This window comes from Desmodus rotundus, chromosome 10, assembly GCF_022682495.2.
Source record: "Desmodus rotundus isolate HL8 chromosome 10, HLdesRot8A.1, whole genome shotgun sequence".
Lineage (NCBI taxonomy): Eukaryota > Metazoa > Chordata > Mammalia > Chiroptera > Phyllostomidae > Desmodus > Desmodus rotundus.
Window position 1 is genome coordinate 93,906,405 of NC_071396.1, and position 14,580 is coordinate 93,920,984.

A 14,580-nucleotide genomic window follows, 5' to 3' on the forward strand; every position below is an offset into this window, starting at 1 on the left:
CAGCACCCCCACCCCCCTTCTGGCCTCACCTGTCCTCTACCACCCGGCCACAGGCCGCCTTGCCCTGAAGGTGTCCTCTGCCGAACAGCCCAGGGGCTTTTCCACCTCTTTCCCCTTTCCCTTCTCTCCAGGTCGGCTTCTCTGCACTCTTGTCCTTTCGGTCACGCATATTTGTGGAATGTGTCCTGCCTACCAGGCCCTGTGCTGGATACAGGAGGGCTGGAGGAAGGATGACAGGAGCTTTGTCCTGGAGGCACTGACTCTCTTCCTCCTCACAAACAACTGTGGCAGACACCAGGGCCTCCCCCAGGCACTCCCCAGCTGCCTCCCTCCCAGCCTCTCACCTACTTGGCACCTGGCAGCTCTTCCTTGTTTTGACATCCTTTCATGTTTCTGAGTCTCCCCAGCTGGATGCTTAGACGGACTTCCTCCATTCACATCTGTGTACTGAGTGCCTGCCCCAGGGCAGGGAGCAGGGTCTGGCCTCTGCCCTGTGGTCTGGCGTGCCAGACAGATAAGAAAGAATAGTATGTGGAACAGGTACACGGGGCGGGGGGCACATGCTGCAAAGGGAACAAACAGTGCTGTGACGGGCAGTGGGTGCGCGGGGTCAGAGCGGGTACCAGAGGAGCCCCTTCCCCTCTTCCCACGCTGCACGTCCCCTGAGCTCGGGCGTTGTGTCACACAGAGCTGCTCTTCTCACCGGAAAAATGAAACACCAATACATTCTTGATGAAACATTTAAAACTGTGCTTTGCTTTTATTTCCAGTTTTTACTAGAAGTTAGTTACAGACTTCCAATATGGAGACAGTATCAGAAGAATCATCTGCTAGGAAAGAGAGCCTTGGAGCCCAAGACAGAGGAACCTTGATTATCTATCCCAGAGAATGGAGGGAGATGAGGGAGGTGTCCCTCCCAGTCACCCTTGGCCACTGAATGGCTCCGTGTTCATGACATCCTTGTGCCCAGCTTCATTCTGGTTCCGCATGAGCTTGTTGCTCTGGAAAAATGAGTCCTTTGACATGGCAGTGCCACTGTACTTGACCAGTGTGTCTGTGTCTTTTGGAGGTGCTGGCGTGGAGTGTCACCATTGGAATAATGTCCCATTTATGGAGTGTTCTCCCTGAGACAAGGATTGTCCTGAGGACCTTACACATGACTAACTTCACCCTCAGCCCTTACGAGAGTCTGCAGGGAAGTATCAGGGGTCATCTGCTTTTGACATGTGAGGATGCTGAGGCTCAGCAAGGTTATGGGATCGAGGCAGAATCAGATCCAGAATCAGGTCTGTAAGAGGCCAGACCCCCTGGGCTTGACCTGACAACCATGTCGCCTTCTGCTACTCAGAATCTTTAGAATGCTTCTAGATGGCCTTCTCTATGGAGCACGTAATTGAATTCTGCAGAACACTGCTCTGTGGCAGAGCAAGTAATGTTAACTCTGGAAGTAGTGACTTGTCTGAGGTTACATGGCCACCCCAGTGCAGAGGTTCATTCCCGTCCCCAACCCTGGTTCAGCTGCCTTACAGGGGTGCCGGGAGATCCAGTGGGTGCTGGTTACACTGGGGATGCGGGGGCGGGGGGGAGGCGGGAGGTGGTTCTGCTGAGAAGGGGTAGCTCAGTTTTCAGCAATCTGATACAAAAAGAGGGGGTAGTCCAGAGATGAGGGTTCTGCCCCCTTGGGTCCCCCATTTTCCTCATCTAAAGAGTGATTCTAATAATACTGTCCACCTTACAAGGGCAAATGGTAGAAGCGACCTGCTGGGTCAGGAGGGAACAGACTACAGAGCAGTCGAAGCCAGGCCAGTGACATTCTGATGCTGCTGCTCAGGTCCCCATTGCCAACATGCGCCCGCTGCAGGCCCGGACCCATTCCAGGTGGTGCATCATGCGCAAAACGTAATGCTGACAGACTTGGCCTTGGCCTCTAGGGCTTATAACAGAGGTTGAGAGGAGAATGACCAATATGATGCAGTAGTAACACTGCAGAGAGGCCAAGGGGTAGACAGTTGCAGGGCAGCGTCTGTGAGCAGAGCACACTTGTCAGAAATTTCTGTAGAGACAGTGGGATGGAGGGGCTTGTAAGGGCGGTGATGACTGGGTGGTGTTGGGACCGGGCTGGTTTTATGCAGGTGGGATTTCAGGAGCTAGGAGAGCTGAGTATACGGGGCACAGGAGATTCTAGGAGACAAAATCCAAGGCCGCACTAGGGTCACCTGTCCAGCTCTTCATACTCCTACGGAGGGGGTAGACAAAAGCAATCGTCCTTTTTAGCAATCTAACTAGGAGAGCAATAGGGATAATAGTAATTAGGGTATCAAATGCCCCAGCCTCCAAAAATATGCACGGTCCATTCATTGTGGGGAATTGATTTGCTGGTGCTGTTGAAGAAAAGGGGCCACATATTACCCCTACAAGCTCAGGGGAGGCCTGCATGGCGGCCTTACAAACTCAGAGACCTAAAGTAACCACAGGGGATGGTCTGGAATTAAAACTTTCTAACTAAAAGCAGTTCATGGCAGGTAGTCCTGTCCTAGGTCTGTAGCAAGGTCAGTCTTTAACATAACTGAGCCTGTCTGTTGTCTTTTTGCATCCATGATAACACATCTTTGGAATGTCAAATTTCCTTTTTCTGGACCCCTCAAAGCAGAGACACTGCACCAGGGGGCAACCACAAATCCCCCCATTGTTATTGTTATTATGTTTATGGTTGACTATTAACTATCCTGTACCTACCAGTGTGAAGTGTCTATCATTTTACTTTTTATCCAATCCCAGAGGTTTCCCTCCTTTATCTCCCCCCTCCCTTATCTATCACTAAGGGATTTCCTGTAAGCCCATTGCATCTCCCTCTTTTGACTGTAATGTATAAAATAAGGTGCTAAAGTGCCATTCTCCGGGGCATTTTCCCAGTACGTTGGGATTTTGCTTCCCCCAAATTGTCGTCAGTTTGGCTCAAATAAACTCACCAAAAATTCTCGATGGGTTTGAATGTTTCTTGAGTTAACAGTATTAAACAGGACAAGGAGCCAAGAGGGTACATCAGGGTTCTGCACCAGTATGTCTACTGACAAAATAAGTCTGTCAGGTGGTATCAAAACGGAACGTATCGGTCCACATGCATTCATTCAAGAGGGACAGCTGTGATCTCAGCAGTTACTTTCTTTCCTTCCGAAAGAGCCTTGGCTCTTGTCACTACCCCACAAATTCTCAAATTCCTTGAGGACGCAGGTAGCAGAGAAATGAATGAATGAATGAATGAATGAATGAATGAAAAATAACCTGCATAGATGAAGTGTTTACCTAACGCACAGTATGTTCTCAGTTCATTTCGAGGAGACAGCTGGTGATAATGGTTGAGAAAGCAGCCTCTGGAGTTGGGAGGCCTGTGTGGGAGTCTTGCCACTTACCGATGTGTGACCTTGGGCAGGTCCCTTTATCACTCCGTGCCTCGGTTTCCACCTTTGTCACCACGGGCTGGTAATACAACCAAACTCATAGGGCTGTGGTGAGGCTTACGTGAATGAATCTACTTAAATGTATAGGACAGTGCCTGGCATAGAGTAGGCACTCAGTGAAAATGAGCTGTTATTATAAAAGCGTTTTATCAACGTCGTGCAGTCAGCGATGGAAAACTCTCAGGCTTATAGGCAGTCAGAATACGGGAGTGAACGGGGGCAGCTGAAGGTCCTGACTTAAAGGGGACGCTGATGTTCATGGGAGCGTGGGGCCGGCGCTGTCATTTGCAGAATCTGCTCCCGTGGATTGTCACCCCGAGTCCCAGCATGGCTCCTGAAAATGTAAATGCCTTTTACATTTTCGTCTCAAGCCCTTATTTATTTACTTCTCAAAACTCTGCTTTTAAGGAGCGCAGCCTCCTGGCCAGGTCTTGAGTAGCGTGGTCTGTTCTGAGCACCTCTTTGACCGGACAGGCGGCCTGCGCCCACTTCGCCCTCCCTCCGGGTCCCGCGTCCAGCACGTTCCTCCCATCTCAGACCTCGAGGCAGACACTCGAAAACTCCTACTGTGAACGGTGCGCCACCCTTTCCGGGGAAAACTGCAGATCAGAGGAGTGACTGCGCTGCGGTGGAATTTGGGGCGTCTGCAACGCATTTAGGGGCGGGGCGGGGTCTCCCTCGGGGACCCTGTACCGCCAGCAGCCGGCCATCTACCGGCGAGACCTGCCAGACCTTGCACAAACTTGAACGGGACGTGGGCGGCACTGCGTGAGAAGAGTACAGCCGAGTCTCCCGGAGCTGAGCGGCGTACAGCCTATAAAAGAGGGGAGAGAAAGGTGGGGACTCCCTGCCGGAGTGACTCAAGGATTCAGACCCCACGAACTTCATTCGGGAAGGCTTCAAAATAAGTCTGTCAGGTTGTTTTAAAATGGAACGTATTGGTCCACATGCATTCATTCAAGAGTGACAGCTGTGATCTCAGTAGTTACTTTCTTTTCTCCCGAAAGAGCCTTGGCTCTTGTCACTACCCCACAAATTCTCAAACTCCTTGAGGACGAAGGTAGCAGAGAAATGAATGAGGGGTGAGTACGGAGCGCGGCCTACGTTAAAGGGAGCGCCTCCTTTTCTTAGGGCAGTGTCCTTGGCTTGCGTTGACTGGCTTTCCGAACCTCCGAGAGAGAGATTTCTGGAACGGAGGTGCCCGATCAGATGGTGGGAGCGCGGGAAAGAATCCTGGGAAGGCGGTGCCTGCGCGCCCGGCCCTCTGCACCGGGAGGAGCGCGAATTCCGTCCCGCCAGATGGCGCTGTCTGGCTTTCCCGTGGCCTCCCGCGCCGGTCCCTAGGGGCTCCCGCCGCAGCGGCCGCTCTAGCCGGCTGGCGCGGGCTCCGTGGTTCCGGGCGGAAGTGAGGCGCCGAGCGGAACGGCCTCTGGTGACATTTTCTCCGGGCGGCGCGGACGAGTGAAGGGACTTGGTGGTGTACCCTGAGGAGGTGGCGAGATTTCTTGTGGCCCTGGCGGATTTCTGACCGCGACTCTCTGCTCGCCAGCGGGGCTTGGTCTGAGTAGGCGAAGGGGGCGGTGGGCGTCGCGTTCCCAGTCTCCGCGGCCGGCAGAGTCCCGGCCCGGCGGTCAGTGCGTGCCCCGACGGGGCGAGCGGAGCGGGCGAGGAGGTGCGGAGCCGCCGCAGACAGCAGGTGAGGCGTGAAGGGGCGCAGGGCCGCGCGGCCCGGCTACGTGTCGAGCCGCGGCACCCGGGCTGCGTCTCGGGGAGGGGTCGGGTCGAGTCGAGTCGTAGGGGTGCGGGCCGTGGGTGAGGACTCTGCGGCGTCTGGGTGCCGGGGCCGTGAGGGGTCCAACGTGCCGGGTGTTCCCTCCTGGACTTGGAGGAGGCGCGGCCCGGGTCGGGGCTAACTAGAAGGGTTGGTTGCTGGCTCGCCCGCCGGCTGGTGACCCTCTCGTCCTCCCGGCTCGCCCGAGTCGGCGGGCCGAGCCCCCCGCACCCCCCGGCCCTTCCGCAGAGCGCGGGGGCCCGGGCGAGGCCGGTCCCTTTCCCCGGCGGCTGGGAGTAGTGGGCTGGAGGTGCCGCAGACCGCGGGCCGCGCGGCGCAGCGGCTTTACGGCCCTGGAGTTGCTTTCACGCAACTTTCCGGCGCCGCGGCGGGCGGGGGAGGCGGCGGCGGCTTCGCCTCGGCCAACTCTGCGGGCTCTGCCGGCCGGGGTCTGGCGCCGACACCTGCCCCGACTCCTGGGAGCCCAGGCCGCCTCCCCCGCGCCGCGGTGGCCTCGGAGGAGGGAGAAGAGCGCTCTCGGGCGCGCTGCCTTCTGCCTCTGGGCGCTTTCTTCGGCCGGCGGACGCCTCTGGTCCCCGGGAGGGATACGTCAGTCTCCAAAATTGATCTCCTCTGGCGAGTTTGTCCACTTTATTTAGACAGCCGGCGAGGATGCGCGGCGACGAGCCCCACGTTAAAGATCAGCGTCTTCTCCGACTCTTCCCAGGGAGTTCTCTTCTCTTCCCCAGTAGCACTTCGAACTTTATTCCTCATGCCACCGACCTCAGTGTGTTCTTGGAGCAGCAGCCCCCAGCAGAGCCGACTGCGCGTCATTCATTCTGCCTCTTAAATCCCTCTCTGTCACAGAATAGATGCTCGCAGGTCGGAGGAGGGAACGTCTGTCTGTCCGCGCTCGTTCTCCCAGATCGAACCGCTTGAGCGGTTTATCCTTGGGCGCCCGTTTGGTTTCTTGCTTGAGCCTTTGCCTTCTGGATCCTTCTGCCCAGTAGGATGAAAATTCCACCGACGAGGTGACAAAGTATCCTTCGTCTAGGCGGACCTCTTGCTTGCTACCGCGTCCGGTGCTTTGCTCAGGCTGCTGTTGTGTGGTGTCGTTGCGCACACGCTAACCGTTCGAGTTACTCCTTTTCTTCCCCTGGGATATTTAGGGATGGAGACTATGAACTTTTCTAATGTAGTTTTACTGATCTTGGCAATGGGATTTTTTCCAGCAAGAGCATTGCCTTTTGGTTTAACAGGGATTTTTAGGGGCCTGCAATTGATAATACCCGAAGTCCTGAGGAATCACAACGCTAACCCGTTTTTTAGTAGGAAGTGTAATATTTTGGCAGAGTAACCTGGCCAATACAATGCCTCGTTGAGAACTTTATGCTCAATAAACAGACAATATAAAATTATGAATTAAATATGAATTCAGGAAATGAGATGGAATTTAGATAATCTGTACGCTACTTTAAAAAGAGCCTTAGTGAAATTTTACGCAGTTCCATGAAATGAGAAATAAAAATATTTTTAGGCATTTCTAAATTAGATTATTTCAGATTACTTTTCAGTACCACTGTAATCTTAAAACTTGAAACTGCATCTTTTTCATAATGTTTATATTATAGATATAAACTTCAAAATAGGTGTATATAATATGAGAGGCAGGGAGAAACGTCACGGTATTACACCTAAAGCATCAACTAAATATAATTTCTAATGGAAAGAATTTTTTTCTGACTTTTTTTTTGAAAAATGGGAGGGACTGGATTTTGGAGCTGGAAACTTCCCTATTGTTAATTAGCTTCATATTAAGTTCACAGTGTAGCTGTTACATTACTCACTAATTCAGTTTATATTACTCTTAAATGCATTTATGAAAGTGTCATAATACTCTCTTTTGTAGTCTTCATGGTTTATCGAAGACCCATATATTAAAGATAAATTAAGCTTTAAATTCTAATTTAAGACAGTTCTTTTAGCATGCTCAGTGTGTGTCCTGCAAAGGTTTCTATTTTCATAAGTGACGTTGGTGCCTTAAGTCATCTTAGTGTATGACTGTTAGTTTCTGGGAGCTTGTGTAGTCACTCATTATTTAAGAGTTTGTTTTGGTGGGACCTTTGATCTGGTTTTGTTCTGATGTGTGCATGAATAGACTTGATACATGGGTAATTAGGATATTTTTGGGTTTTTCTCTTTAAAGTTTGGAATTGGTATATGCTAGAGACCCAGACAAGCCCTATGTTTGTAACTCTGGTTAAACCACTTTAGAACTTCCTAGTGTTTCTGCATATAACCAGGGACATCTTTACCAAATTGATGATACTTGAGAAAACCTGTAAAAGAGGAAAAATGGACAATGGTATGTTTTCTTTTGAACTGTATTGATTTTAGCATTCTCTATTATTTTAGGAAAGAGTTTGGGGCCAAATAAAGTTTTTTGGGTAGCTGTAGTTATATAGTAAAAATGAAACAGACATATTAATTGTCTAAATTAATTGTGAAAAGTTATGAGACTAGGAAGGCGACAAAGCTATTGAGAAAACACACAGGACAGAACATTCAGTGGCACCTCTTTATTCTCACAACTAATTTATTGATTGTTTCCTGTGTGCCAGCACTCTACTTGCTAGAGCTGGAGTGGTGGGAGGACTGACAGTCCTGATGCTACAGGAACTTACACATTTAAACCTGAGGTTTTAGCTGATTTCCAGGTGGGCATTCCAGACTGGGGAGCCCCCTAAGCAAAGTCATGAGTATCAGTGATCTTGAATGGTTAAGTGTGGCCGGTTGCAAAGTGCAGTACCTTAGTCTTTTAATGAGCTACTACTTCTTTTGCAGGGGGTAGGGGGAACTCAGGTGGAATATAAAAGATAAGATAGGTATTCCTTTAGCATGTATTTCAGTGAGTAGGAATTTATTTGGTTTTAATTTTTTATTTTGGGTTGATGCTTTGATAGTTATTTTTTAGTTGTCAAGTTTCAGTCAAATTTAAATTTGACTGTTGTCATGGAACTTTTCTAAATCCTTAGCCTTTATCTTTAATTGTACCTACTTTCCCTGCTCTTTAAGGACTCATGATTGAACTTAAGGGAAATAAACAGTGTTTTCTGCTTCTGTGTGGGCAGCTTTTCTCAGCAGAAGTGGGATTGATGTTCAGTCAGTTTTCACACTCAGCCCACATGTCCTTGTGGTAAAAGAAAGGAGCAGGGTGAAACTAAAAAGCTTCTTGCTTGTTTTATTTCCTTCTATATTCCTGAACTGCTAGGGAGGATTGTGTGTTGTATGTATTATACATATTTGTCACAGTGTATTAACAGCATCTATAATAGTAAATGTAATTTTAAAATACTATAAAATAGCCAGTATAACTCAGGTTTGATGGTTGTCTTATTTAGGATTTGTAGTTTTAATTTACAGTGTTTAAATTTTGTTTCTGTTCTCTTTCATTCAAAATAGGGACCTCATTCCTCTTTGCTCTGATTCTGTCACTTAATATCCAATAGACAGATGGTATAAATCCTGTTATTAATTTGACTTTAGTTAGTTTTAAAACTATCTGGATGAGTATTTTCTAGGTAAGATTAATCAAAAGTAGAATTCTTTCCATAAAATTTAGTTTTATTTGTATGTGGGGGTTTTTATACCTGGTTAAATCAAAAAACCCATTTATTGTCCTGGCCAGGTGGCTAAGTTAGTTGGAGTTTGTCCTGTACACCAAAAAGTTTCAGGTTTGAATGCCTATGGGAGGCAACCTCTCAATGGTTCTCTCTCACATGGATGTGTCTCTCTGCACTGCCCAGGCCCCTAAAATCTTTAAATCGGTACAATGTATCCTTGGGTGAGGATTTACAGAAAACAAAACCATTTACCTGAGCACTTTGGTGCCAGGTGGGAATGGTTACAAAGATAAATAATTTCTGCCCCAGGGACTCAAATGTAGTGAATCAGATGATTTTTAAGTTTCTTTCCTGCTCTAAAGTGTGGAGAAGTAGGCCATAGGAGAAAAAAAGTACTGTATAACAAAACAACTATAATAAGGAGTTAGTCTTTAACTTTATAAAATCATTTTAAATAAGTATTTGGACGATAGCTCCCATATGGGTCTCTAAGCTTAAGATTGGAATCTTGAATGTTCTTTTTGTACTGCCAGTTCATTTACAAAATACTTTTTACTCTGGAATCAAGAACCATGTATTACTAAATTTAGATTTGATTGTTGTTTAAAGAGGAAAAAATTAAATCTCTTAAAATTTACAGTGTATACCAAAAAACAAAACAAAACAATTTATACAGCCATTCCTATGAATCTGGATTAACTAGGATTGTGTTTAGGTAATCTAGAAATTAATGTTTTCATTAACGTGGTTAGCATTAGGGAAACAAGATAACAAAAGGATCAGTGGAAGTTATTTTCTACTGAGTTGTCTGGTTTAAAAAAAAAAGCAAAAAACTTTTATGATGTCCAGAGTCAGCATTTTGTTAGGTGCCTTGTAATTAGAGAAAGATATTGTTGGGGAGAGGGAAGTTGGGTGTGGACTAAAACTGTAGGAAAACAGGACTGTTTTCCTTTCTGTTAAGGACAAAAGAACAAAAACCTCATGTGGTTAAGATTTGAAGCAGTGTCCTGTCCGCCTTAATTTTAACTCAGAATATAGAAGTATAGTTTACTCTTAAATCAACATTTTATCACCAAGGGATTCCCGTTATTTTTCTCTGCTACAGTCCACGGAACAATTTGCTATGAGTCTGAGGTCATGTATAGTGGATAGGTTTTTGGCAACATTTATCTTGGGGGCCTCAGGTCTCAGCGTGTGGTAACAAATCTTTGTGTGTATTGTCTTCTGAGAGAGAGAGAAAATGGCCAGAACAGAACTCTTGGAGGAAATCTAGAACCCGTGTTTTAAATTATTTTTGATTTACATTGTTGGTGCTTTTGAGTACTTAGAGGGTCTCTCATTAGCCATGGTTCATTCTTTGCATTTGGTAACTTCTTGGCATCTTACTTGATGCTAGTTTATACACAGTCCTGGTCCTGGGCCAGGTAAAAGTCAGTAGTGGTGGTATCTGCCACATGAAGTGATTTGAGCAGCCATTATCACCCTTGGTCTATTTATAGAGCTTATATCAGTGGAGAAAAGGTTGGCTGGCAAGCAAGCTAAGCTGCTCTCTTCCTGTCCTGCAATCTCAGAATTTATACTTCATTTCCGGGCAGGCCTGATCATTGAGCTGCATTAATTTTTAGTGTTCCCTTTCTGTACACCAGCTTTTTAGCATTCAGTTTCTTAAGCAACTTCACTCTTGAAAGAAAAAAGAGAACCATATAACTATTATCACACTGAAAAATAATTAGCAATAATTTCTTAGTATATGAGATTCAGTGTTCAGATTTCTCTATCATCTCATAAGTGTGTTTTTACAATCATTGAGATGAAGAGTCAAATGAGTTCTGTGCATTGTTTTATAAATTATAGATTCTCCATTTCTTTTTCTTTTTTTAAGATTGATTTTATTTATTTTTTAGAGAGGGGAAGGGAGGGAGGAAGAGAGGGAGAGAAACGTCAATGTGTGGTTACCTCTCCCACGCCGCCCCCACCAAGGACCCTGCCTGCAACCAGGCATGTGCCCTGACCGGGAATTGAACTGGTTACTCCCTGGTCTGCAGGCTGGCACTCAATCCATTGAGCACACCAGTCAGGGCCCCCCTCCATTTGTTTTTCCTGGCAAATTATTTGTTGAAGAAATAGGAGTTTCCCAGTTTGAATTTGCCAGTTATAGTCCCGTGTTGGTGCTATTAAACACTTTCCTCTGTCCCCTGGGTTTCTTGCTAATTGTATTAGGCTTGATCAGATTCGGTTTCTATAAGGTATGATATCTCTTATTTTTTCTTTCTTTTTTTTTCTTTGAGGGGGCATGAATACCCTATAGATGATGAGTACACTTGTATCAGGAGGCACATAATGTTTGGTTCTATGTGATGTTAGCAGCTGTTTGTGCTTATTGCCTATCTCCATCAACTTAGTAGTCATAATTCCTCACTGGGAATGCCTTTTATCATTCTCAGTTCTGAGTCTTTCATAATGTGTCTGTTTATTGTCTGTTCAACCTCTTCCTTTTGAGAGCTAAGGGAAGGGAAGAGTTGCTGTGGAGAAAATGTCCATCTTCTACAGGGTCCAGCAGAAGTGTAAGGCCTGTTTGAGTGTGGTTGGTAGGGTAATAATATGGGTGTAATAATTTATAGTTTTAATGTGAACATTTCACCTAAAATGTCATATGATGTGCTCGAGTGTGATATTGTTATGTTACAGAATTATCTGCTTAGGACTTTTTAATAAAAGATTTTGTAATAAAAAAGAGGCGTTATTTGTGCTGGACCCTGTATGTGTAATTCTGTAGTGTTTTTATTTCAGTCCTGATCTTTATTTGGTTCCTGCACGGTCCATGCTACAACTTCACAGTGGAAAAACTAACCTCAAATCCTGACCCATAACAAAAAGACGTCCTTCGAAAGCAAAATTCATTTTGCAGTGTTGGTGCTTATTTAAGATAAGTTGTTAGTATTTAAGTTGTTAGTATTTACATATAAGAATTAGAAAAGAGGTTAATTTTTCTATTTCAAAAGATTTCGGAACATCATTGTTACAGATGCAGTGGAATCTCTTCCCAGATCTAAACGACTGGGGAGATGGCGCTTCATTTTGGTTTTTGGTCATATACTGCTCTCTACCTTTTTAGTTTTATAGTGTCTGGTTTTCGCATCTTTATGCACAAATACACAGTCATTTTATAATACAGTATTCTAAGTGTATTGAAACAACTTTACTAGACCGTTAACAATTGTATTAGTTTTGCCTTATGTTTTTATGTGGAAAGAGAAAAGGAGAGTTACTGTATCAGAAATCATGTTCATTCTGTGTAAAGGAATTTATTTTTATATACAAGTCAGTAATACTAAATTTTAAGCAAACAAGGTGTTTCATTAGTGTCTTGGTGATTTTTTAAAATGGTTTTCATCAATTCAACAAATATTTATTACATATTATGTGTTAGGAACTGTGAGTGAACTGAAGATGTTTAACATAGTCCCTGTTTTTTAAGGAGATTTGTAATCTAATGGGGCAAAGGGGGGGGTGAGTGAAAATATTTACACAAATAATTTGGTTAGCTACTTTCCCATTGGTGGTTTCATGACTTTTGTTTTAAAAGTCTCATCCATCCATATAAAAAGTGTTTTTTACACCAGTTTAAAAATAGTCCAATTGTTTTGATTTTTTATTGTTAAGAGTGCATCATTTTGACTCACAGATTTAGTAATAAACATGCATAGTTGAATATTTAAACTCTTAAGCCAGCTAAGGATTTTGAAGGTAAGCCTATTAAACAACTTTAAAAAATGTGTTTATTGTAGACTGTTAGAGGTTATTTAAACTGCAACTCTTTTGCTTAATAACTCCTTCCCTCTTTATATGGCATAGTTTTTACTTTTATTGATTAACCATTTGGTGTACCTTGGGCATAATTGAAAATGAGCCCATGGAAAACTATGTACAGTTTTCTTTCAATGCAAAGATAAACAAGTGGTGTGGTTTCTATAAAATGAATCAGAACAATGGATGTTTTGTTTTTAAGGACAGTTATCAAAGGAGTAGTCTTGTTTAACTTAAGTGGAAAATACAGCTGTGCCTTAATTTGTGCAAAGGATATCTTCTTGTATATTTGTGGGTAAAACCAAATTTTAATATCAAACTTCAAATGCATTAGAAAAACTTATTTTAAAGGAGTCTGTATTAAAACCTTACCTTTTAAACGTGTAAACTAATTTAATTTTGTAAAGATCCAGATGATCAGAACTTTTATTTTGGTTATTGGAAGCTACTTGTGTAGCATGATCTAGTCTTAGGTTAACAAGCAGGTTGGAAATTCAGAAACTATTCTAAATATATCTCTCTAAATTTATCTAAATATACCTTGGCCCATTTTCTTAGAAATGAGGACTATACATTTCAGGTTAACTATGAACAATAATTAATAAAAATAATTAAAAAGTTCCAAAAACCTAAATAGAATTGTTTAGATAGTTGTCAGTGTGGTTAGATCACTTCTGTGTCTTTTTAAAGTATAACTTTTTAAAAATTATACATATATGCAACAAAACATTCATCAGTTAAAAAAAATGTCCTGGCTGGTATGGCTCAGTGGATTGAGTACTGGCGTGTGAACTGAAAGGTTGCTGGTTTGATTCCTTGTCAGGGCACGTGCCTGGGCTGTGGGCCAGGTCCCCAGTGGGGGATGTTGGAGAGGCAACCGAATGATGTATCTATGGCACATTGGTATTCCTCTCCCTCTCCTTCTGTCTCCCTTCCCCTCTCTCTAAAAATAAGTAAATAAAATCTTTTTAAAAAATGACTAGTGACTGAAGCATTCTGTTGTATTTTTAACTATATCTTTTTGCTTTTTAAACTATTCTTTGAAACTTTTCAAAAACTTTAAGGCCTTGGAGAATTCGTGGTGGAGTATTTATGCTGTGTCTAAAATTGACCAACAGCATCAGTAGTGTCACTTGGAGGCACTAGTTTTCCAATGTTGAGAAGCAAAGGCGAAGGGTAATGCAGCTTGTTCTTCCGTTCCTAGTCCATGAAGTCTACAAGTAGACTTAATTGCAGTGGTTTTTCTGTATGCTATGACCCTAACTCCTATGAAAATATTTATGCAGCAGATAACTGTAAAACATACACAGCAGCTTTACATGCATTTTTTAAAAAACAAAAATGAGATTTAATAGTTTTATTTAACTGATAAGTCCAGTATGCAACTGGCCTCTGGCCTAGTTGGATCTAGGAACTCATTTGATATCTGGGCACTATTTTTCTATGTGTACTGCCTCTGTATTGCTTTTCTTTGGGGGATTTATTTTCTGCTAGGCTTTTCTCTCCTGAGGGCAAAGTTGGCCCCCAGCAGCACCAAGCAACTAGTTTCCTCAGCATTAAAATAATTTTATAATAAAACTTTTTTTAGAGCAGTTTTAGGTTTGCAGAAAAATTGAGCAGAAAGTACAGAGTTTCTATATATCCCCTCCTGAGTTTTTCCCCATTTATTAACACCTTGCATTAGTTTACATTTGTTACAATTGATGAGCTAATATTGCTATATTATTAAAGTGCAAGTTTACATTAGGGCTTACTTTTTATGTTGGAAAACAGATACTGTGTTGAATAATATGGAATGACAGTTCTGTGGGTTTTGACAAGTGTGTTATGCCTGTCCTTTGTTACAGTATCTAATAGAATAGTTTCACTGCTCAACTTGACACCATCCTTTCTCATGTCCCGTATTTACTTTGATCTCTCA

General features: G+C 44.1%; 1 protein-coding gene and 1 long non-coding RNA gene across 4 annotated transcripts in view; one reads left to right on the forward strand and one right to left on the reverse strand.

The window, feature by feature from the left end:
- Positions 1-1,618: 1,618 nt before the first annotated feature.
- On the reverse strand, positions 1,619-4,679 carry LOC123478694 (uncharacterized). The gene is made up of 3 exons (XR_006653991.2): positions 4,563-4,679; positions 3,845-4,272; positions 1,619-2,236 (listed from the first exon to the last, which is right to left on the reverse strand). It is a non-coding gene; the product is annotated as an uncharacterized lncRNA (long non-coding RNA).
- The window catches only part of ARK2N (arkadia (RNF111) N-terminal like PKA signaling regulator 2N), a 68,346-nt gene continuing 57,949 nt past the window's right edge, over positions 4,184-14,580 (forward strand). Inside the window, exon 1 of one of the 3 annotated variants that reach the window (XM_053912499.2) lies at positions 4,184-4,294. The gene's annotated coding sequence lies outside the window, so the exon portion shown is untranslated. Of the gene's footprint in view, positions 4,295-4,862; positions 5,155-14,580 lie in introns of those variants that run through there. The other 2 variants (XM_053912500.2, XM_053912498.2) reach the window with 2 other exon arrangements.